Raw genomic sequence first — 23,826 nt, forward strand, 5'->3', positions numbered from 1 at the left:
AATGCTTACTGTGTGCAGAGCACTCCATTTAAGAGCTTTCTTCTTACAACATCGTCATCAAATAATAATAATAATAATGATGGCATTTGTTAAGCGCTTACTATGTGCAAAGCACTGTTCTAAGTGCTGAGAAGCAGCATGATGTGAATGGCTAGAGTATGAGCCTGCGAGTCAGGTCATGGCTTCTAATACCTGCTCTGCCACTTGTCTGCTTTTTGACCTTGGAAAACTCACTTCACTTCTCTGTGCCTCAGTTATCTCATCTGTAAAATGGGGATTGGGACTGTGAGTCCCACGTGGGACAGGGACTATGTCCAACTTGATTTACTTGTATCCACCCCAGTGCTTAGTACAGTGTCTGGGTTGTAGTAAGCACTTAACAAATACCATCATCAGTATTATTATTTTTATTATTATCTTCTCAGAGGGAGTAAAAATTTAACCGGGTAGTATAAACAGTAAACAATGGCCATCCCTCAGTCTCTACTCCGCTTACACCATGGGTGAATACTGTCATTGCCCAACCAACATTTCCACAGGCCGGTTCCAGTTGATGAAAGATAGATGGTTCTTAGAAGCCAATGGGTTAATGTGAAGAAATGAGAAAGAGATTGGGCATAGAGGCATTTTTTTTTCCTGGGGGTTAATGGCTTGGGTGATAGAATTCAAGCTCATTGTGGGCAGGGAATGTGTCTGTTTATTGTTGTATTGTACTCTCTTAAGTGCTTAGTACAGTGCTGTGCCCACAGAAGCATACAATTAAATGAATGAACGAATGAATCCATCCCTCTTAAATGTGAATCTCTGTGTGGCAGGAGGTCTTAGATTGAAGCTAAATATCTCCATCTAACTCTAGTCTAGTGAATGAGTTGCAAATTTGTCGGGTTTTTTTTTTGGCTGTAAAAGATATCTGCAAGTCTGGGTCAACTTCAGGAGAAGTGAGAGAGAAGGCCACCTCAGAGAGGTGGGCACAGCTGCAGTGTCCAGCCTCACCCCTGCCCAAGTCAGAAGCAGCGCCTCTGTGACAAGGGACCCGGTAGGTGACCATACTGGTTCTCGGGCAAGAAGGTGGGAGACCAGAAGTCCTCTGGAGGAAACCATCTAATTCCTAATGCCCAGTCTCCCCCTGTCCAAGTTGGAAGCAGCCTCTGGGTGACTAGGGATCTCTTAAATCAGTCAGCCAATTGTATTTATTGAGTGCTTACTGTGTCCAGAGCACTGTACTAAGCACTTGGGAGAATGCAATAGAACAGACACATTCCCTGCCCACAATGAACTTACAGTCTAGAGATAAATGATTACTGATATGTACATAAGTGCTGACCACACTGGTTCTGGAGCAAGAAGATGGGAGTCCAGAAGTCTTCTTGGGGAAACAGTCTCAGTTCAGGGGTTTGGGCAGATTCAGATTGACTTCTGTAAAACGGTCATTTCAGTTATCTGTGTACCTGGCATAAGCAATCATATTATTGTGTGCTTGCTGTGTTCATTACACTATACTAAGCTCTTGGGACAATACGATATAATAGAATTGGTAGGCGTGTTCCTGGCCCATAAAGAGCTTATAATCTATAGCGGGAGACAGACATTAAAATAAATTATAGATAGGTACGAAAGTGCTATGGAGCTGAAGGAGGGGTGAATAAAGGGTACAAATCCAAGTGCAAGGGGCTGCAGAAAGGGAGAGGGAGTAGAGGAAATGAGGCCTTAGCTGGGGAAGACCTCTTGGAGGAGATGTGATTTTAAAAGGCTTTGAAGGTGGGGAGAGTAAACATCTGTGTGCTCTGCACGCAGTAAGAGCTCTATAAATATGATTGATTGAATCTGTCGACTACAGAGCGGGAGGGAGGTTCCAGGCCAGAGGCGGGACATGGACAAGGGTTCGGCATGGTTCCGGCATGGTTTCCCTGAGGAAAGGAAGCCATTTTGTTTTTCCTGCCTCTGAAGTCAACGCTCCTGGAAGCACTTTAGGGATGCTATTCTTTGTGATTGGGTTTTATAAGGGCATTACTAGGACTGGAAGTCAGAAGATGTGGGTTCTAAGAGAAGCAGCGTGGCTCAGTGGAGAAGAGCCTGGGCTTTGGAGCCAGGGGTCATGGGTCCAAATCCCGGCTCTGCCACTTGTCAGCTGTGTGACTCTGGGCAAGTCCCTTCATTTCTCTGGGCCTCAGTTCCCTCATCTGTAGAATGAGGACTAAGACTGTGAGCCCCCCGGGGGACAACCTGATCTGTTTGACTTTGGGCAACTCACTTCATTTCTCTGGGCCTCAGTTCCCTCATCTGTAAAATGAGGATTAAGACTGTGAGCCCCCCGGGGGACAACCTGATCACCTTGTAACCTCCCCAGCGCGCTTAGAACAGTGCTTTGCACATAGTAAGCGCTTAATAAATGTCATTATTATTATTATTATTATTATTATTATTATTATTATTAATCCTGACTCTGCCACTTGCTGCAGTGTGACCTTGGGAAAGTCACTTCACCCCTAAGGGCCTCAGTTTCCTCATCTGTAAAACAGGGATAAAATAGTTGTTCTCCCTACCCTTTCGACTGTTAGCCCCTTGTGAGAGGAACCATCCAATCTGACTATCTTATCCTGTGCTTAGCACAGTGTTTGGTACATAATGAAGGCCTAATGAACACCACACATTCACAGTGCTTCGTACACGATGAAGGACTAATGAACACTACATGTTCACATGTGGTATATTTGTCCCTATAATAGTGATAATAATGATGGTATTTGTTAAGCACGCACTATGCATCAGACACTGTACTAAGCACTGGAGTGGATACAAGCAGCGTGGCTCAGTGGAAAGGGCACGAGTTTGGGAGTCAGAGGTCATGGGTTCAAATCCCGGCTCTGCCTCTTGGCAGCTATGTGACTTTGGGCAAGTCACTTTATTTCTCTGTACCTCAGTTACCTTATCTGTAAAATGGGGATTAATATTGTAAGCCCCACATGGGACAACCTGATCACCTTGTGTCCTCCCCAGCACTTAGAGCAGTGCTTTGCACATAGTAAGTGCTTAACAAATACCAAAATAATAATTATTATTATTATTACAAGCAAATCTAGTTGGACACAGTCCCTGTCCCATTTGGAGTTCACACTCTCAATCCCCATTTTGCAGATGAGTTAACTGAGACACAGAGAAGTGAAGTGATTTGCCCAAGGTCACACAAGAGATCACGACTCTCCTCACCTTCAAAGCCCCTCTAAAATGACATGTCCAATGCACTTGGATCTTTACTCTTTAAGCGCTTGATATTCAACCCACCTCCGGCCCTATAGCACTGCTTTGCCTATCTTTATTCTCTGCAATTCCCCTGTCTGTAATTAATGCTAACGTCTATCTCCCCCTCAATATTGTAAGCTACTGTTGAGCTGCAATCATGTATATTAACACTATTGTGTCTTCCAAACACTTAGGACGTAACAGCATTCAGGTCACAGTGCATTCTGCAAGATAAACACCATTCACCGATTAACTAGGAGGAAAGTTAAGATGTTAAATGGTGCGCCTTTAACCTTTGACAGATTTGCTGGGTCTACTGAGAGGCAGCGTGGCTCAGTGGAAAGAGCCCAGGCTTGGGAGTCAGAGGTCATGGGTTCTAATCCCGGCTCTGCCACTTGTCAGCTGTGTGACTTTGGGCAAGTCACTTCACTTCTCTGTGCCTCAGTGACCTCATCTGTAAAATGGGGATTAAGACTGTGAGCCCCATGTGCGACAACCTGATTACCTTGCATCCCCCTGCAGTGCTTAGAACAGTGCTTGGCACACAGTAAGTGCTTAACAAATGCCATCATTATTATTATTATTATTACCATTACAGACTCAGTACTAAACTGGATGGGCCACTGGTTTACACTGGGGCCTAATTAGAGTGATGTGTGCCCGGGATGTGTTTGAAAATGTGGTTTTCATTTGACTGGTGTTGTGTATATCTGGGTTTGTGGTGCGTTTGTGAGTGCCTGGGCTTTTAGTGTGTAGGTGGGAGTATAAAGTAAGCATATAGGAAATCTGACTTGTTGGGGGAGAGTGACAGACTCTTTGTATGCCCTCTAGACTGGAAACTCACTGTGGTCAGGGAATGTGTCTACTAACTCTGTTGTATTGTCATCCTCCAAGTGCTTAGTACAGTGCTCTACAGCCAGTGCTCAAAAAAATACCACTGATGATGATGATGATGTATGGAAGAGATTTTTTTTCTGTAACCATTTCTGGGTCTCCCTCAAGAAGACAAAATCAGAAAATGACAGCTATGAGTGTTTTGTGGGTGGTTAGAACAAGAATCCCTGGTTATCTCGACTGAAGCAATACACAGGAGTAGAGGAGGGCAGGAGAATAATTTATTTCAAAATTAGCTGTACTGTTGAACCAGATAATAGACTTTGATTGCATAATGGATTTTATTAGCTCTGAACATATGTCACCCCACTGGTGCTAATTGAACACTTGGCTTCTGATTAAAGGAAAAAAAGAAATCACCATTGAGAAGCCAAGGTTGTACTTTTAAAGCATTTATTTAAAGTTCAGGTTTATTTCAGGTTGCATTTCTAGTGTCAGCATAAAAATAAGGAGGGGGGAAGGGAGGCTGAAATCATAAAGGAAAAAGACCAAACATTGAAAGAAATTAGGTTTTTTCTTACTGGATGAATCCCTATCTGTCTCCATATTGCCGCCATCCTCTCCCCTTCCTTCCCTCCAACCCACAACCACTAGCAGTCGTAACCTCTCTCCCTTTGCTGCTGTTAAAAAGACATCCCTTTGTTCAGTCTTAAACAGCATCTGGACAATTTTGCCAGAAGGACAGTAATTTTCCCTAGAAATGCTAAAGAATCAGAAAAGATGTAGAAGTCCTTTGGGTGGAAAACCCCCCAAATCTGTTGATTGAAAGTAACTGTGACACGGGGAGCTTTGTTTTTGAGAATAGTCACAGGTAGCACTCGGAAAGGTTCCTAGATGCTTATGGTGAGAATGTTATCACTCTGAGCCAGAACATTGGAAGTAAGGTAGAACTGGCTTGCATAAGGCTGTCTTATAAGATGAGGTCCCTGAACAGGTTTTCTGGAGCAGAGGGGACTGAGGGGGGAAGTGTGAGGGGGCGGGTGGGGGGTGAAATATTTCAGGAAGAGGTGGGAGAGGTGGGGGGAAGGCTGGAAGGGGCTGTGATGTCAGGTGGGCCACATAATAAGTCTGGTATAATAATAATGGCATTTATTAAGCCCTTACTGTGTGCAAATCACTGTTCTAAGTGCTGGATTTGTTAATGATTCTGGTATTTGTTAAGCACTTACTATGTGCCGGGCATTGTACTAAGTGCTGAGATGGATATAATCAAATCAGGTTGGACACAGTCCCTGTCCCACGTAGATCTCACAGTCCTAATCCTCATTTTACAGTTGAGTTAACTGAGGCACAGAGAAGTTAAGTGACTTGCCTAAGGTCACAAAGCAGACAAGTGGCAGAGCCGGGATTAATTACAACAATAATAATAATAATAATAATAGCTTTTGTTAAGCGCTTACTATGTGCCAAGCACTGTTCTAAGCACTGGGGGGATTCAGGGTAATAAGGTTGTCCCACAAGGGCCTCACAGTCTTAATCCCCATTTTACAGATGTGGTAACTGAGACCCAAAGAATTTAAGTGACTTGCCCAAAGTCAATGAATGAATGGTGGAGCTGGATTTAGAACCCATGAGCTCTGACTCACAAGCCTGGGCTCTTTCCACTGAGCCATGCAACTTCTCTGGGATTGGAACCCAAGACCTTCAGACTCCCAAACCCATGACTATGCTATCAGCCCAGCACCTGCTAACTGCTGTCTCTTTGATAGCAATCACAACCCTGCTGCTTCCATTTTACTTAACCCTGAAGCTTTGGTCTGCAAAGATGGCACCTTCTTTAATAATAATAAAAGCATTTGTTCAGTGCTTAGTATGTGCCAGGCACTGTACTAAGCACTGGGGTGGATACAAGCTTGGATACAAACTGAATCAGACGCAGTCCATGTCCCACATGGGGCTCACAGTTCTAATCCCCATTTGACAGATGAGATAACCAAGGCCCAGAGAAGTGAAGTGACTTGCCCAAAGTCACACAGCAGACAAGTGGTAGAGCTAGGATTAGAACCTAGGTCCTTCTGACTCCTTTGCCTGTGCTTTATCCACTAGGCCATGCTGCTTTTCAGCTTGGCTAATTGGCCACCTCTGATCCTGAAAGCCTGTTTCCTGAACTGCTCCAACTTCCGCACTTTCAAGCTCACTCCCGTCCAGGGCAGTGGGGATAGGAAACAGGATTTGTAGAATAATCATTAATAATAATTATGGTATTTGTTAAGTGCTTACTATGTGCCAAGAATTGTTCTGAGCGTTGGGGTAGATACAAGGTAATCAGGTTGTCCCATGTAGGGTTCACAGTCTAAATCCCCGTTTTACAGATGAGGTAACTGAGGCACAGAGAAGAGAAGTGACTTACTAAGGTCACAAAGCAGACAACTGTCGGGCCGGGATTAGAACCCATGTCCTCTGACTCTCAAGCCCGAGCTCTTGCCATTAGGCCATGTTGCTTCTCAAACTGCCAGCACACCAGTTAAACATTTTTAAACCTTTCAACATTGCCATAAGCTATTGTGATGAGTAAGACGGTTGTAACGTTTCATGATTCCTTCCAGGTTCTGGGCAAGTAAGAGTTTCCTTTAACTGTTCTGTTTTATTTGTGTCCCTGACACTGTTTTCATTTTCCCACTGGGTTTTGCAATCCTCCCATAGGCTCTGTTCAAAGAGAGTTCCCCCATTTCTGATTGTGGGAATCAGATCAGGCTGATCTGTCCACTGCTGCTATCTCCCAACTTCCCATGGATACCCCATACCATTTCAGCTACTGCTTCAGTGCAGAGAAGCAATGGTTCTTCTGTCTTCCCTGTTTCTAGTTTTCCCATTTTAGTATACCGTAGAGCAGCGATTGGGGATCCTGGACATTTCTCTGCACACAGTAAGCACTCAGGAAATATGATTGAATTGAGTGAATGAATTTCTCTCAAATGCCTGGCCCAGCAGAGATGCGTAATTGGGGTATTTGTTAAGGCTTACTAAATGCTAAGCCCGGTAATAAGCACTGGGGTAGATACAAGATAGCGTGGACAAATTATCTGTCCCAGTGGCTACTTCCCCACTACTTTCATTCATTCAGTCGTATTTATTGAGCACTTACAGTGTGCAGAGCACTGTACTAAGCGCTTAAAGTTTCAAACATGCTTGTTAATCTTGTTAATCATAGAGAAGAAGGGTGGCTTAGTGGAAAGAGCATGGACTTGAGAGTCAGAGAACGTAGGTTCTAATTCTGGCTCCACCACTTGTCTGCTGTGTTACCTTGGGCAAGTCACTTAACTTCTCTGGGCCTCAGTTACCTAACCTGTAAAATGAGGATTAAGACTATGAGCTCCATGTGGGACAACCTGATTACCTTGTATCTACCCCAGCACTTAGAACAGTGCTTGGCACATAGTAAGCGCTTCACAAATACCATTATTATTATTATTATCTCCTCTCCTAAAAAAAAAAAAACCTTCCCTTGACCCCATGGCTTCGTCCAGTTTTCACAGTTCCCTCCCACAACTCTTCTCCAAACTCCTTGAGCAAGTGTCTCCACGTGTTGTCTCCACTTCTCCTCCAATTCCCTTCTTGACCCCCTCCAATCTGGCTTCCACTTCTTTCATTCCACAGAAACAGCCCTCTCCCAAGGTCATTAGTGGCCTCCATCAGTGCCAAATCCAGTGGTCCATACTCCATCCTAATCCTCTTTAGCATCTCAGTTTCCTTCGGTACTGTGGAACACCCCCTCACCTTGAAATACTACTTACGTTTAGTTTCACTAATACTATCCTCTCCTGGTTCTCTTCCTGTCTCTCAGACTGCTCATTCAGACCCTTTCTCAGGAACTTCCTCTGCCTCCCATCTTTTAACTGTTGGAGACCATTAAGGCTCAGTTCTGGGTCCCCTTCTATTCTCCATCTACAACCACTTCTTTGGAGAACTCATTTGCTCCTGTGGCTTCAACTACCATCTCTATGCAGATGGTTCCTAAATCTACATCTCCAGTCCTGAACTCTCTCCTTCTCTGCAGTCTCACATTCCCCTCGCCTGCAGGACATTGCTACTTGGATGTCCCACTGGCACCTCAAACTTAACATGTCCAAAAAAGAACTCCTCATTTTCCCCCCGAAACCCTCTCCTCCCACAGTCTTTCCCTCACCATGAACAACACCACTGTCCACCCCAAATCAGGAGCCTGTACTCTTGGAATTGTCTTTGACTCATCTCTCTCATTTAGCCTACGTACTCAATCTGTCACAAAATCCCACCAGTTCTACTGTCACAACATCTCTAAAATTTGTCCTGTCCACTGTTTCTAAACTGCTACTGTGCTGGTCCTTTATCACATCTCACCTGATTTATCGCATCAGCCTCCTCTCTGACCTCTCTGCCTCTTATCTCTTCCCATTGCAGTCCTTACTTTACACTGCTGTACTGATAGTTACTAAAAAAAAAATTGGTCCACATCTCCACACTCCTTAAGAACCTCTTGCAGTTGCCCATCCATTTCTACCTCAAACAGAAACTTCTTGCAGTTGGTTTTAAAAACTCAATTAGATTGTCCCCAGACTGCATACTTTGCTCCTCTAATGCCAACCTATTCACTGTACCTCAGTCTCATCTATCTTACTGCCCTCTTGTCCACCTCCTCCCTCTGGTATGGAATTCCATCTCCCTTCATAAACGACAGACCACAACTCTCTCCATCTTCAAATTCCTACTAAAATCACATCTCCAAGAGGCCTCCCTTAGTTAAGCCCCATCTCCTCTGTTCTCTCCCTTCTGCATTGCTTATGCACTTGGATCTGTGATATTTGCCCTATCCTCAGTCCCACAACCCTCATGTACTTACCTATAATTTATTTTAATGTCGCTCACCCCTTCTGTACTGTAAGCTCCTTGTGGGCAGGGTATGTCCCTTATCAACTCTGTTGTATTGAATTCTCCCAAGCTCTTACTACAGTGATTAATTGTTTGTCCTACATGAGGCTCATAATCTAAGGAGGGGAAAACAGCTATTGAATCCCCATTTTATTGGTTTGATAGTAGAGGATTGACAGCATTATGTACATACACATCTGAACACATATATTCAATATACATACGCACCTGAACACATTAAAGAAGTATATGGCCTAGTGGAAAGAACATGGGCATGGGAGCCAGATGGTCTGTGTTGTAATCTCAGCTCTGCCACTTTTCTGCTGTGTGACCCAGGGCAAGACACTCAATTTCTCCATGCCTCAGTTCCCTCTTCTGCAACATGGAGATTTGCTTATCTCTCCTACTTAGACTGTGAGTCCTGTGTGGGACCTAATTTTCTTGTATCTACCCCAGTGCTTAGTACAGTGCTTGACACATAAGTGCTTAACAAATACCACAACTATTAATGGTAGTAGTAGTACACACTTATATGCCATTTCTCGGTTTCTACAGCCAATAGCAGATGTAGAGGTTTCATCAATTCAGCCCTGTGAATAGGATAGACAGAATATTACCCTGGATGAACTATTGGTCTAACCAGCAGTGGCTTTGCTCATGTTCTTCTATGTGAAGGGCTCTTGACTGAGTTTGTTGGCTTGACACATGATCTGGATTTCTGGGGACACCTTTAGGATAGCACTCTTTCTGCCCTTCGCTTTTTAAGGTATTGACTTTGACCTTAAGACAATATCCCCAGGTGTGGGTCAGATTGAAGAGTGAAATGTGGGTTTTGAAGACCCCTCCTGTATCATCTCTCACGTTATCCACGATTTTCAAAATCAGGTATTAGCAATGCTCAGTGCACTTATGGTTGCTTCCCTGTGTATTTTCATTTGGGAATTCTACTGCCATTCAGCAACTGGCATAAAAAACGGTTATGTGTTAAGGATTCCTTTTTTTTTAATGGTATTTGTTAAGTGCTTACTATGTGCCACGTACTGTACTAAGCACTTGTATAGATACAAGTTAATCAGGTTGAACACAGTCCCTGTCCCATATAGGGCTCAGAGAGTTAATCCTCCTTTTACAGATGAGGTAACTGAGGCAAATCAGTTGCCCAAGGTCTCACAGCAGACAAGTGGCAGAGGTGGGATTAGAACCCAGGTCCTTCTGATTCCCGGTCATGCTTTTTCCACTAGGAAACACTGCTTCTCCTTCAGGGCTAATGGTCTCATGGTTCGTATTTCTACCTCTGACACCTGATGTTAAATATAGAAGTTACTGGTGGATGAGAGATGATGTGGTAGTTTGTGTCTTACAAGTGAATAGAAGATTAGAAACGACAATTCTGCTCTTGTTGGAGTTTGGTCTGAAATTTGATGCCATACTTTGGCAGTTCATCTCTCAAGAGATGCGTTGCCCTTCTCCAATTTTCCACTTCTTTATCTTCTAAGCATTTCTGGACAAGGTGCTGCCTAAATAGGATAATTCAGATTGTGTTTTTAGCTATCAATGATGGAAATTTCTATCACCTGGACCGAGTCACTTAACTTATCTGTGCCTCAGTCTCTTCAAGATCTCCCAAGTACTTAGTACAGTGCTCTGCACACACTAAGGTGCTCAATAAACACCATTGATTGATTGCCCCTTAAATCATGTGGGGCACATTATTCAATTTTTGCTAATGACTGCCCATTTTTTGATGGAATTTGTTACGTGTTTACTATATGCCAGGCATTATACTTAGTGCCTGGATAGGGACAAGCTAAACAGGTTGGACACAGTCCATGACCCATATGGGGCTCACAGTCTTAATCCCCATTTTACAGATGTGATAACTGAGGCACAGAAAAGATAAACGACTTGCCCATCATCACAGAGCAGACAAGTTGGCAGGGATTGTGTCTGTTTATTGTTATAGAGTACTCTCCCAAGTGCTTAGAGCAATGATTTGCATGCAGTAAGCACTCGATAAATACAATTGAATGAGTGAATGAATGAAGTGGTGGAGCTAGGATTAGAACCCAGGTCCTATGACTCCTGGTCCCATACTCTTTAAACTAGGCTATGCTGCTTTTTATATTGCCTGTTCTTTAGTTTCGACAGAGTAGAGCACTTCAGCAGTTCGCTCAGTCCCTCAATAAACACTTTCTTTGACTTCACCTAGCCAACAAGCAGAAAATGAGACTTATCTGATGATTGGATGTTATCAAGACAATCAGGACACTAATAATAATAATAATAATGATAATAATGATAATTGTGGTATTTGTTAAATGCTTACTGTGTGCCAGGCACTGTATTAAGCGCGCGGTGGATACAAGCAAATCAAGTTGGACACAGTCCCTGTTCCATATGGGGCTTACAGTCTCAAACCCCATTTTACAGATGAGGTCATTGAGACACAGAGAAGTGAAGTTACTTGCCTAAGGTCAAACAGCAGACAGGTGAGCCTGTTGTTGGGTAGGGGCCGTCTTCATATGTTGCCTATTTGTACTTCCCAAGCACTTAGCACGGTGCTCTGCACACAGTAAGTGCTCAATTAATACGATCGAATGAATGACTGAATGAAGTGGTGGAGATGGAATTAGAACCCATGACCTTCTGACTCGCAGCCCCATGCTCTATCCACCACGCCGTGCTGCTTCTCATTCTGTTTTGCCCACTTAACTCCATGATCTGTTTGCCCAAATTTAAATCTTTGGGTCGGTTTTCCTGCCGCAGCCACATTTAACACCTGACTTTGATGGTTGTGTTGTTTTAGCATTCTACCCACTCTGATTCAAAAAATGACTTCAGGGGTAAGCACTGACCCTTCTGGTCTTGAGGCTTTGAGTTACAGGTCATTTCAATCCTTTCTTTCTGAACTCCTTCATCTATTTCTGCGTTGTTTTTAAGACAGAGCTTCTCTGTGTGGAAAATTCCTTGCTGATGCTTTCTTTGTGCCATTTGGTGCATTTGAAAGTGACTTTGTGGCCCTCTGGTTTTATCACTAGTGAAAGTTTGGCTCCTGTCAAAGTAGTGGTCAGTCTGGCCCTTAAGAATGATATGAGCATCTATCAGTTCTTTTTTATGGTATTCCTTAAGTGTTTACTATGTGTTAAACATTGTACTAAACACTGCATGGTTCAGTGGAAAGAGCATGAGCTTTGGAGTCAGAGGTCATGGATTCAAATTCCGGCTCCACCAATTGTCAGCTGTGTGACTTTAGGCAAGTCACTTAACTTCTCTGTGCCTCTGTTACCTCATCTGTAAAATGGGAATTAAGACTGTGAGCCCCCCCGTGGGACAACCTGATCACCTTGTAACCTCCCCAGTGCTTAGAACAGTGCTTTACACATAGTAAGCGCTTAATAAATGCCATCATTACTATGTGCTGGGATAGATACAAGTTGATTAGGTTGGACAGGTTCCCACTAAGAACCTTCTGGGCAGCCCAAGACTGTGTTTGTAACTACAAACTGATGCTTGACACTCTCTCTGGGCAAAAGCAGATCTCTGATACTTAGCTTTGGGATCAATTAATCAATCAATCCATGATATTTATTGAGCACATACTATGTGTAGAGCACTGTAATAAGCACTTGGGAGAGTACAATTCAGCAGAGTTAGCAGATGTGTTCCCTGGCCACAATGTGTCTAGAGGAAACAGACATTAATATAAATAATTTAAAATGTACAATTTAAATATATACACGTAAGTGTTGTGGTGTTGAGTGTGGGGTGAATATCAAATTCCCGAAGGTCACAGATCCAAGTGCATAGTCGACACAGAAGGGGAAGGTAGCCAGGGAAAAAGAAGGCGTAATTGGAGAAGGCTTCTTGGAGGAGATGTGGACTAATGTTATCTCCATATTTGTCAACATGATATCAATGTACATTGAATCTCAGGATGCACTGAGGTCCATCCAGATGTGGTTAATATCCTGTGTCTGGCCTGCACATTGAGATAATGGCACAGGATTTCTGATTTGGAGGCAGGCCTAGGGTCACCAGACCCTCACTAAGGTCTGATGGCCGCTGGAATAACAGTTCTTAGACCTGGAAGACTTTGCCTCGGTGGAATCTTTGGGTAATATAATACTACTACTAATAATAATGGTATTTGTTAAGCACTTACTATGTGCCAAGCACTGTTCTAAGCTCTGGGTAATACAAGGTAATCAAGTTGTCCCATGTGGGGCTCACAGTCTTAATCCCCATTTTACAGATGAGGTAACTGAGGCACAGAGAAGTTAAATGGCTTGCCCAAGGTCACACAGCAAAGTGGCAGAGCAGGGATTAAAACCCATGTCCTCTGACTCTCATGCCCGTGTTCTTGCCACTAAGCCACATTGCTTCTCTTCTTTGCCCTCCTTCACCACCACCAGCCAGTGAAATTGTGCCACATGTCAACACGCCTTCTCCCTGAAGAGGCATCCAGCCCCCAAAATTCCCACTCCCCCCAGCATTCCAGAAAATGCTCCAGCAGCACAGGGAAAGCCACATCCTCCCCCCCCCCTCCACCCCCGATGGCAGTTTTCTGACATTGCCTGGAGCAAGCAATACAGGCAAGGATGGGGCATTTGGCCTCCTGGTCCCTCTGAGTCAACCCACCTGTTTCCCTGAGCCCTGAAACGGAATCGATTCCTTCATTCAGAACCTTATAAATGGTCTGTATTTTGGTATGGGAGACTGTAATGGCTCAGTGGAAACAGCACGGGCTTTGGAGTCAGAGTTCATGAGTTCAAATCTCAGCTCCACCAACTGTCAGCTGTGTGACTTTGAGCAAGTCACTTAACTTCTCTGTGCCTCAGGTACCTCATCTGTAAAATGGGGATTAAGACTGTGAGCTCCCCATGGGATATAACCTCCCCAGCACTTAGAACTGTGCTTTGCGCATAGTAAGTGCTTAATAAATGCCAGTATTATTATTATTATTATTATTGTGGGCAGGGAATGTGTCTGTTTATTATTATATTGTACTCTCCCAAGTGTTTAGTACAGTGCTCTGCACAGAGTAAGTACTCAATAAATATGATTGACTGAATGAATGAATGAATGAATTGAATTTGGCAAAGTGCAATTTTTTTCCCCTAACGAGATACTTGCTTCACCTATAAACATTGTTAAATAACAAACATCAGAATCCCTAGAGCCAAAATTGCCCTCTGGTAGAAGGTCTGATGATTAGTGAGTCACGGGAACTTTCCCTGCCTCCAAGGAAATAATCTTACCTAACATTTTCCAGGTCTATCCCTTCTCCTCTACTTCTTTAAGCGCTTTAGCTGGGGACCTGGACCAAGCTCTGGTCAAATCAAGGTTAGACTAACACACCAATCTCCTCACTTGTCTCTATTATTATTATTATTGTCATTATTTGTATTAATAATTGTGGTATTTGTTAAGCGCTTACTATGTGCCAGGCATTGTACTGAGTGCTGGGGTAGATAGAAGTCAGTCAGGTCAGACACAAACCACGGGTCCCATGGTGTAAGTAGGAGGGAGAATATTGTACAGATGAGGAAACTGAGGCACAGAGAAGTTAAGTGACTTATACAAGGTCACACTGCAGGCAACTGGCACAGTGGGGATTAGAACCCATGTCCTCTGACCATTCTCCCCCTCTGCTCCCTGCCTCCCCCTATTTAATAATAATAATAGTAATGGCATTTACTAAGCGCTTACTATGTGCAAAGCACTGTTCTAAGTGCTGGGGAGCTTACAAGGTGATCAGGTTGTCCCACAGGGGGCTCACAATCAATCCCCATTTTACAGATGAGGTCACTGATGCACAGATAAATTAAGTGACTTGCCCAAAGTCACACAGCTGACAAGTGGCAGAACCGGGATTTGAACCCATGACCACTGACTCCCAAGCCCAGCTCTTTCCACTGAGCCACGCATACTCCATATCACTGCATAAATCATCCTCTCATAACATCACTAGACACACAGCTCTCCAGTCCTCATAAACCTTAAATGGTTACCCATCTCCCTCTGGGTAAGCAGAAACTCTAGCCTTGTCTTCAAAGCTCTAGTAATGATGATTCATTCATTCAATCGTATTTATTGAGCGCTTACTGTGTGCGGATGTCACCCGTCGTCCGGGGATGGGTTCGTTCAGTGATCGGCGAGGCGAGAGAGAGAGAGAGAGGCCGGGGACGGAAAGCCTAAGTTTTATATAAAATTTATTCCGCGAGGTGAATTGAATTTATGTAATTGTTTAGACGCAATGGATTGAGCTTCCCTTTCGGGAGGAATATAATCAATTAGCAATATTAGAGCTTCCCTACACGGGAGGAACACAATCATCCGTTAATCGCACGTGGGTGAGTTGGTTAACTCTCACCCATGTGCACTTCCCACTCGGGAAGAATCCACTTACTTTCCCACATGGGAAGAATTCATTACATTACCCGCGTACGTGGTGGGTGGCTAGCTCTCACAATGTGCTCTCCCTACATGGGAGGAATCCACTCAGAATTCCCATCAGCAGCGGGATACCTGGGTCCCACCCACGAGACACTCACCCATCCCGCGGCCCTTGCCTCAGTGTGTTGGTTCTGGTTGTAGAACGGGCATCTGGCCTTATGGGCAGGGAGAGACACGTGGGCTGCTCCTGCTGCTGCGTGTCCTGGTGTTCTGACCCTGAAGGTCAGAGGCGACAGGTATTTATTGCCTGTGCCCCTAGGCCATTCCAGCTTCCGGCCTCAGTCTATCCAATCTCTGCCCTCCCCGTCTCCTCCATACCTAATTTGATTGGCACGGGGGGCGAGGGACACCTTCTGTATTCCCAGCTTGGGCCGTCAATCTAGCAGATTTGGTCATGGGGGCAGTATCCCACCCCCACTTCCGAGTTCCGCCTGCTGGCTCAGGTGGTCACGAAATAGCTTTTGATCTTGAGATGGCCAGTACCCGAGGGTCACCTCGGGACAGCAGAGCACTGTACAAACGCTTGGGAAGTACAAGTCGGCAACATATAGAGATGGTCCCTACCCAACAACGGGCTCACAGTCTAGAAGGGGGAGACAGACAACAAAACAAAACATGTGGACAGGTGTCAAAATCGCCAGAACAAATAGAATTAAAGCTATATGCACATCATTAACAAAATAAATAGAATAGTAAATATGTACAAATAAAATAGAGTAATAAATCTGTACAAATACATATATATATATATATATATATATATATATATATATATATATATATATATATATAAGTACTGTGGGGAGGGGAAGAAGGTAGGGCTGGGGGGATGGGGAGGAGGAGAGGAAAAAGGGGGCTCAGTCTGGAAAGGCATCCTGGAGGAGGAGGTGAGCTCTCAGTAGGGCTATGAAGGATGATGATATTTGTCCTTGTCTAAGTACTCTAAGCAGTGTAAGTAGGAGGGAATCAACCCATCAGGGGTCTTTACTGAATGATCCACCAAGCTAGCTCTCTTCCTCCCTTCAAGGCCCTACTGAGAGCTCACCTCCTCCAGGAGGCCTTCCCATACCGAGCCCTTTCCTTCCTCTCCCCCTCGTCCCCCTCTCTATCCCCCGATCTTACCTCCTTCCCTTCCCCACAGCACCTGTATATATGTATATATGTTTGTACATATGTATTACTCTATTTATTTATTTATTTATTTTACTTGTACATATCTATTCTATTTATTTTATTTTGTTAGTATGTTTGGTTTTGTTCTCTGTCTCCCCCTTTTAGACTGTGAGCCCACTGTTGGGTAGGGACTGTCTCTATATGTTGCCAACTTGTACTTCCCAAGCGCTTAGTACAGTGCTCTGCACACAGTAAGCGCTCAATAAATACGAATGATTGATTGATTGATTGAGTACAACAGAATTAGCAGAAACATTAGTTCCCTACCCATATCGACCTTCTAGTTTCTATGCCTAACACTGTCCTAAGTGCTAGAGTAGATATGAGTTAATCAGGTCAGGCATAATTCCAGTCCCACGTAGGGCTCAGTCGAAGAAGGAGAACATGTATTGAATCCCCATTCTACCGGTGAAGCCCAGAGAAGCAAAGTGACTTGCACAAGTTCACACAGGCGGCACGTGACTGAGCTGAGATTAGAACCAGACCCTCCAACCCCCAAGCCCATGCTCTTTCTCTAGAGAAGCAGAATGGCCTAGTGGATACAGCATGGGCCTGAGAGTAGGAAGGTCAGGAGTTCTGTTACTGTCTCTGTCACTTGTCTGCTGTGTGACCTTGGCCAAGTCACTTCACTTCTTTATGCCTTGGTTCCCTCATCTGTAAAATGGGTATTAAGACCATGAGCCCTATGTGGGATAGGGACTGTGTTCAATCCAATTGTCTTGTTTCTACCCCAGTGCTTATAACAGTGCCTGGCACATAGTAAGTGCTTAACAAATACCATTATTATTATTACCATCCTACTCCATCTTATAAAGAGAAGCAGCGTGGCTCAGTGGAAGGAGCACAGGCTTGGGAGCCAGAGGTCATGGGTTCTAATCCTGGCTCTGCCACTTGTCAGCTGTGCGACTTTGGACAAGTCACTTAACTTCTGTGGGCCTCAGTTACCTCATCTGTAAAATGGGGATTAAGACTGTGAGGCCCTTGTGGGACAACCTGATTACCTTGTATCCCCCCCAGCGCTTAGAACAGTGCTTTGCACATAGTAAGCACTTAATAAATGCTATTATTATTATTATTATTATTCACACAGAGCGCTTAACAAATGCCATCATTATTATTTTAAATCAGCTATCTTCACCTGCCACCCCCTCACTTGCACTCTATTCCTCCCCAGTTCACCCCCTACCTGTACTTCACTCTTGACTTTGCCACCTCTGACCACTTTCTCATACTGCTCCTCTAAACCAGGACTCTTCTTCCCCCTAAATCCACCAGACTCCAGCCATCCTTTTCTTCCTAAAAGTCCACCTCCTTCAGGAAGTTTCTCCTATTAATTTACAATATCCCAGGTTCATTCATTCAGTCAGTCATATTTATTGAGTGTCTACTGTGTGCAGAGCACTGTACTAAGCACTTGGGAAGTACAATCGGCAATATATAAAGATGGTCCCTACCCAACAAGGGGCTCACAGTCTAGAAGTGGGAGACAGACAACAAAACAAAACAAGTAGACAGGTGTCAGTACCATCAGAATAAATAGAATTATAGCTATATACACATCATTAATAAAATAGAGTAATAAATATGTACAAATATACACAAGTGCTGTGGAGAGGGGAAGGGGGTATGGTGGGGGGGGCGATGGGGAGGGGAGGAGGAGCAGAGGAAAAAGGGGGGCTCAATCTGGGAAGGCCTCCTGGAGGAGGTGGGCTCTCAGTCGGGCTTTGAAGGGGGGAAGAGAGCTAGTTTGGCAGATGTGAGGAGGGAGGGCATTCCAGGCCAGAGGTAGGACGTGGGCAGGGGTTGATGGCAGGACAGGAGAGAACGAGGCACAGTGAGGAGGTTAGCGGCAGAGGAGTGGAGGGTGCGGGCTGGGCTGAAGAAGGAGAGAAGGGAGGTGAGGTAGGAGGGGGCGAGGTGATGGACAGCCTTGAAGCTGAAGGTGAGGAGTTTCTGCCTGATGCGCAGATTGGTAGCCACTGGAGATTTTTGAGGAGGGGAGTGACATTCCTCGAGCATTTCTTTACAAAGATCAATTAATCAATCAATCAATCATATTTATTGAGTGCTTACTGTGTGCAGAGCACTGTACTAAGCGCTTGGGAAGTACAAGTTGGCAACATATAGAGACAGTCCCTACCCGACAGTGGGCTCACAGTCTAGATGGGGGAGACAGAAGATAATCTGGGCAGCAGGGTGAAGTATAGACTGAAGTGGGGAGAGACAGGAGGATGGGAGATTAGAAAGGAGGCTGATACACTAATCCAGTTGGGATAGGGTGAAAGATTGAACCAGCAAGGTAGCAGTTTGGAAGGAGGGGAAAGGGCAGATCTTGGCGATGTTGTGGAGGTGAGACCGGCAGGTTTTGGTGACTGATTGGTTGTGTGGGGTGAATGAGAGAGTGGAGTCAAGGATGACACCAAGGTTGCGGGCTTGTGTGATGGGAAGGGTGGTAGTGCCATCTACAGTGACAGTAATGTAAGGGAGAGGACAGGGTTTGGGAGGGAAGATAAGGAGCTCAGTTTTGGACATGTTGAGTTTTAGATGGCAGGAAGACATCCAGATGGAGATGTCCTGAAGGCAGGAGGAGACACAAGCCTGGAGGGAGGCAGAGAGAGCAGGGGCAGAGAAGTAGATTTGGGTGTCATCAGTGTAGAGATGATAGTTGAAGCCGTGGGAGTGAATTAGTTCACCAAGGGAGTGAGTGTAGATGGAGAACAGAAGGGAACCAAGAACTGACCCTTGAGGGACCCCTACGGTGAGGGGATGGGAGGGGGAGGAGGAGCCCGCAAAGGAGACTGAGAATGAAGGGCCAGAGAGATGAGGAGAACCAGGACAGAACGGAGTCTGTGAAACCAAGGTTGGATAGCATGTTGAGGAGAAGGGGATGGTCCACAGTGTCAAAGGCAGCTGAGAGGTCAAGGAGGATTAGGATAGAGTAGGAGCCGTTGGATTAGGCAAGAAGGAGGTATGTCAGACCAGTGCCCACCCTTAGCACTTGGGCAGTTTGAGCCTATCCTCGACACTCTTAATACATAAGAAGCAGTGTGGCCTGTGAGTGTGGCAAGTCACTTAACTTCTCTGTGCCTCAGTTACCTCATCTGCAAAATGAGGATTAAGACTGTGAGCCCCCGTGGGACAACCTGATCACCTTGTAACCTCCCCAGTGCTTAGAACAGTGCTTTGCACATAGTAAGTGCTTAATAAATGCCATTATTATTATGATGATGATTATTATTACCAGGTATGGGAGTCAGAAGGTCATGGGTTCTAATCCCTGCTCCACCACTTGTCTGCTATGTTGCCTTGGGCAAGTCACTTCACTTCTCCCTGCCTCAGTTACCTCATCTGTAAAATGGGGATTAAGACTTTGAGCCCCATGTGACACAAGACCTATGTCCAACCTGATTATCTTGTATCTACACCAGCACTTAGAACAGTGCTTGTCACATAGTAAGTGCTTAGCAAATATTAGAATTATTATTGTTACTACTATAATAATAATAATAAATCATGATTACGAGTGTCAGTCCTTTGTGGGACATGGACTGTGTCCAACCTGGTCATCCTATATCTACCCAGTGCTTAGTAATTCATTCATTCATTCATATTTATTGAGCGTTTATTGGGTGCAAAGCACTGTACTAATTAGTGCCTAGCATGTAGTAAGTGTGTAATAATATAAAAAAAGCATCTGCCTTTCATTATGTAAATAATTTTTATCTGTCTTCCCCATTCAATTGTAAGCCTCTTGAAGGCAGGGAACATGTGTCTTCCTAGTGTTGTTTTCTCCCAAACCCTTAGGTCCTAGAACTAAGTAGGCATGCATTAAATGTCACTGATGACAAAGAAAACCATGGTTTATAGTAATATATTGAATGCATGTACACCCAGTTATCAGTTAATTAATTGTATTTATTGAACACTTACTGTGTACAGAGCACTGTACTAAGCTTTTGGGAGAGTACAATAAAATAGAGTTGGTAGATATGTTCTCTGCCGTCTACAAGCTGGAGCCGGATTCTTAAGAGCCCCACTTTAAAAAAGACCTCACACGATCGCATTCATCCTGTGTCTTGATGCTGCCAACATACGCCCAATGTTTCCTTCCAACACCACATCATGCCTTCCTCAAACCCCCATCCTCTTCCCATTTTTGACCCCAACGACCTTACCACACACTTCATCAATAAAATTGAAACCATTAGGTATGATCTCAAGCGCTTAGTACAGTGCTCTGCACACAGTAAGCACTCAATAAATACAATTGAATGAATCTCCTAATTTCCCCTACACTTCTCCAGTCCCTCCTTCCGCCTACTCACTCTTGGACTCTTTCATTTTCCCCAGCAGTATCTAAAGAGATCTTCCAACTCCTCTCAAAATCTACTCCCTCCACCTATGCCTCTGACTCCATCCTGCCACACCTCCCACTTGGCACCTCTCCTTCTTTCCCTGACTGCGATCTTCAGCCCTTCACTTTCCAGTGATTCCTTCCTCCAAAGCCTTTTTCCCCTATCCTAAAAAAAAAAAAATCTCCCTTGATGCCATGGCATCCTCCAGTTATCACCCTATCTCCCTCCTACCATTCCTCTACAAACTCCTTGAGTGATTTGTCTATACCCACTGCCTCCATTTCCTCTCCTCCAGTTCTCTCCTTTACCCCCTCCAATCTGGCTTCCACCCCCTCCACTCCACATAAACTACTCCCTCGAAGTTCACCAGTGACCTCCTACTTTCCAATTCCACCCCAATCTTTCTTGATCTCTCAGCTATCTTCAACACTGTAGGTGACCCCCTTCTCCTGAAAACATTACCTAACCTCGACTTCACTCACGCCGTCCTCTCCTTGTTCTCCTCCTACCTCCCTGGCTGCTCCTTCTCAGACTCCTCCTCCCCATCCCACACTCGATCTGTGGGAGTCCTTCAAGGCTCAATTCTGTGTCCCCTTCTATTCTTGATCTACACTCATGCCCTTATACTCATTCATTCCCATGGCTTCAACTACCATCTCTACACGGATGATTCCCAAATCTACATATCTAGCCTTCACTTCTCACCTTTTCTACAGTCTCACATCTCCAGCCTCCAGGACAGTTCTTCGTGGATGTCCCACTGACATTTCAAACTTAATATGACCGAAAAAGAACTTCTCATCTTCCCATCCAAACTCTATTCACCCCCTGACTTTCCCATCACTGTAGACAACTCTGCCATCTTCCCTGTCTCACTAACCCATGTCGTTCTGTCATGAAATCCTATCAGTTCTACCTTCACAACACCTCTAAAATCTGCCCTTTCCTCTCCATGCTAAAAGTTACTATGGTGATCCAAGCACTTATCATATCATGCCTTAATTAGTGAATCTGTCTCTTCACTGACTTCCCTGCCTCCTCCTCCTCCAGTCCTTACTTCACCCTGCTGCCCAGATCCTTTTTCTAAAAGCAGTTCAGTCTATATTCCCCACTCTTCAAGAACCTCCAGTGGTTGCCTATTCACCTTTGCATCAAAACAGAGACTTCTTAGGACCAGTTCCTCTTTCAGACTGTACACTAGCTGTGGGCAGGTAATGCGTCTATCAACTCTGTTTTATCATACTCTCGCAAGCACTGTTGGGTAGGGACTGTCTCTATATGTTGCCAACTTGTACTTCCCAAGCGCTTAGTACAGTGCTCTGCACACAGTAAGCGCTCAATAAATACGATTGATTGATTGATTGATTGTTCTGCACCCAATAAGCACTCAATTAATATCATTGATTGATTTAAAAAAACTCAGCTCTCTCCCTCATATTTTATCTCACTGATTTCCGACTAAAACCCGACCACACACTTAGCTCTTCTAATGGCAACATTCTCAACCTCAGTTTTGTCTGTCTTGCTGCTGACCCCTTGTTCTCATCTTCCCTTAGGCCTTGGAACTCCCTCCTCTTTCATATCTGACAGACACCACTTTCCCCACCATCAAATCCTAATTAAAATCACAGTTCCTCCAAGAATACTTCCCTACTAATCACTCATTTCCCCTACTCCCTCTTCCTTCTGTCACTTATGCACTTGTATCTATCTGTACCCTTAAAGCACTTGATATTCACCCCACCCTCAGCCTCCCAGTACTTATGACTATATCTATAATTTACTTAATGTTTGCCTCCCCCTCTAGACGGTTTGCTCCTTACAGGCAGGGAACGTGTCTACCAACTCTATTGTTTTGTCCTCTCCCAAATGCTTAGTAAAGTGTTCTATTTATTTTATTTTGCTAATATGTTTTGTTTTGTTCTCTGTCTCCCCCTTCTAGACTGTGAGCCCACCGTTGGGTAGGGACCGTCTCTATGTGCTGCCAACTTGTACTTCCCAAGCACTTAGTACAGTGCTCTGCACACAGTAAGCGCTCAGTAAATACGATTGATTGATTGATTGATTGATTGGAAACCATAAGCGTTTAATAAAGATGTTTGATCCGGATAGATGCATGTTGTCTGAAGAACTTTCCTTAATGTTATCCAAAACACAGCATGAAAACATGTGCTAATAAAAATATTAGTATTTGTTAAGTGCACTGGACTAACAACTGGGGTAGGTACAAGATAATCAGATTAAATCCTATTCCCTACTTAGACTTGTTTGTTTGTTTGTTTCATGGCATTTGTTAAGCACTTACTATATGCAACCAATATGGCTCACAGTCTAAGTAGGCAGTAGGATTTAATCCCCATTTTACAGATGAAGAAACAGAGTCACTGAGAAGTTAAGTGACTAGCCTAAGATCATGCGGAAGACAAGTGGTGGAACTAGGATTAGAACTCAGGTCCTCTGACTCCCAGGATGATGCTCGTTCCACTAGGTCATGCTGCTTCTCCTGGCAGAACTGAATATTTGGACTTTAACTTTCAAAGCACTCTAACATGAGTGATAGCAAATGTTCTCACAATAGCCCTGAGATGTTGGAAGAACAGTTGATTGTTATTCCCACTCAGAAGTTCAGTGAGGTTAAGGAGCTTGCTTAGTGAGATAAAGGACAGCAGTAATGGTGTGAGAAGAGTATTCTATTTTCAGAATTTAAGACTGAAACTATTACCAAAGAGTAAGCTACCTCCATATATGTCTCCTTTCTCAGAAAAAAAAGAATTTAATTGTTTAAAAACAAGGTAACGAGCCATTTAAGTTTGCTAGACCTATCAGAGAAGAATCTGGAGCCTTGGCGTCCCTCCCAGCA

General features: G+C 44.3%; 1 protein-coding gene across 2 annotated transcripts in view; it reads left to right on the forward strand.

The window, feature by feature from the left end:
• SOGA3 (SOGA family member 3) overlaps nucleotides 1-23,826 on the forward strand; it is an 85,541-nt gene that overhangs the window by 19,915 nt on the left and 41,800 nt on the right. The window lies entirely within an intron of this gene.

This window comes from Tachyglossus aculeatus, chromosome 2, assembly GCF_015852505.1.
Source record: "Tachyglossus aculeatus isolate mTacAcu1 chromosome 2, mTacAcu1.pri, whole genome shotgun sequence".
Taxonomy (NCBI): domain Eukaryota; kingdom Metazoa; phylum Chordata; class Mammalia; order Monotremata; family Tachyglossidae; genus Tachyglossus; species Tachyglossus aculeatus.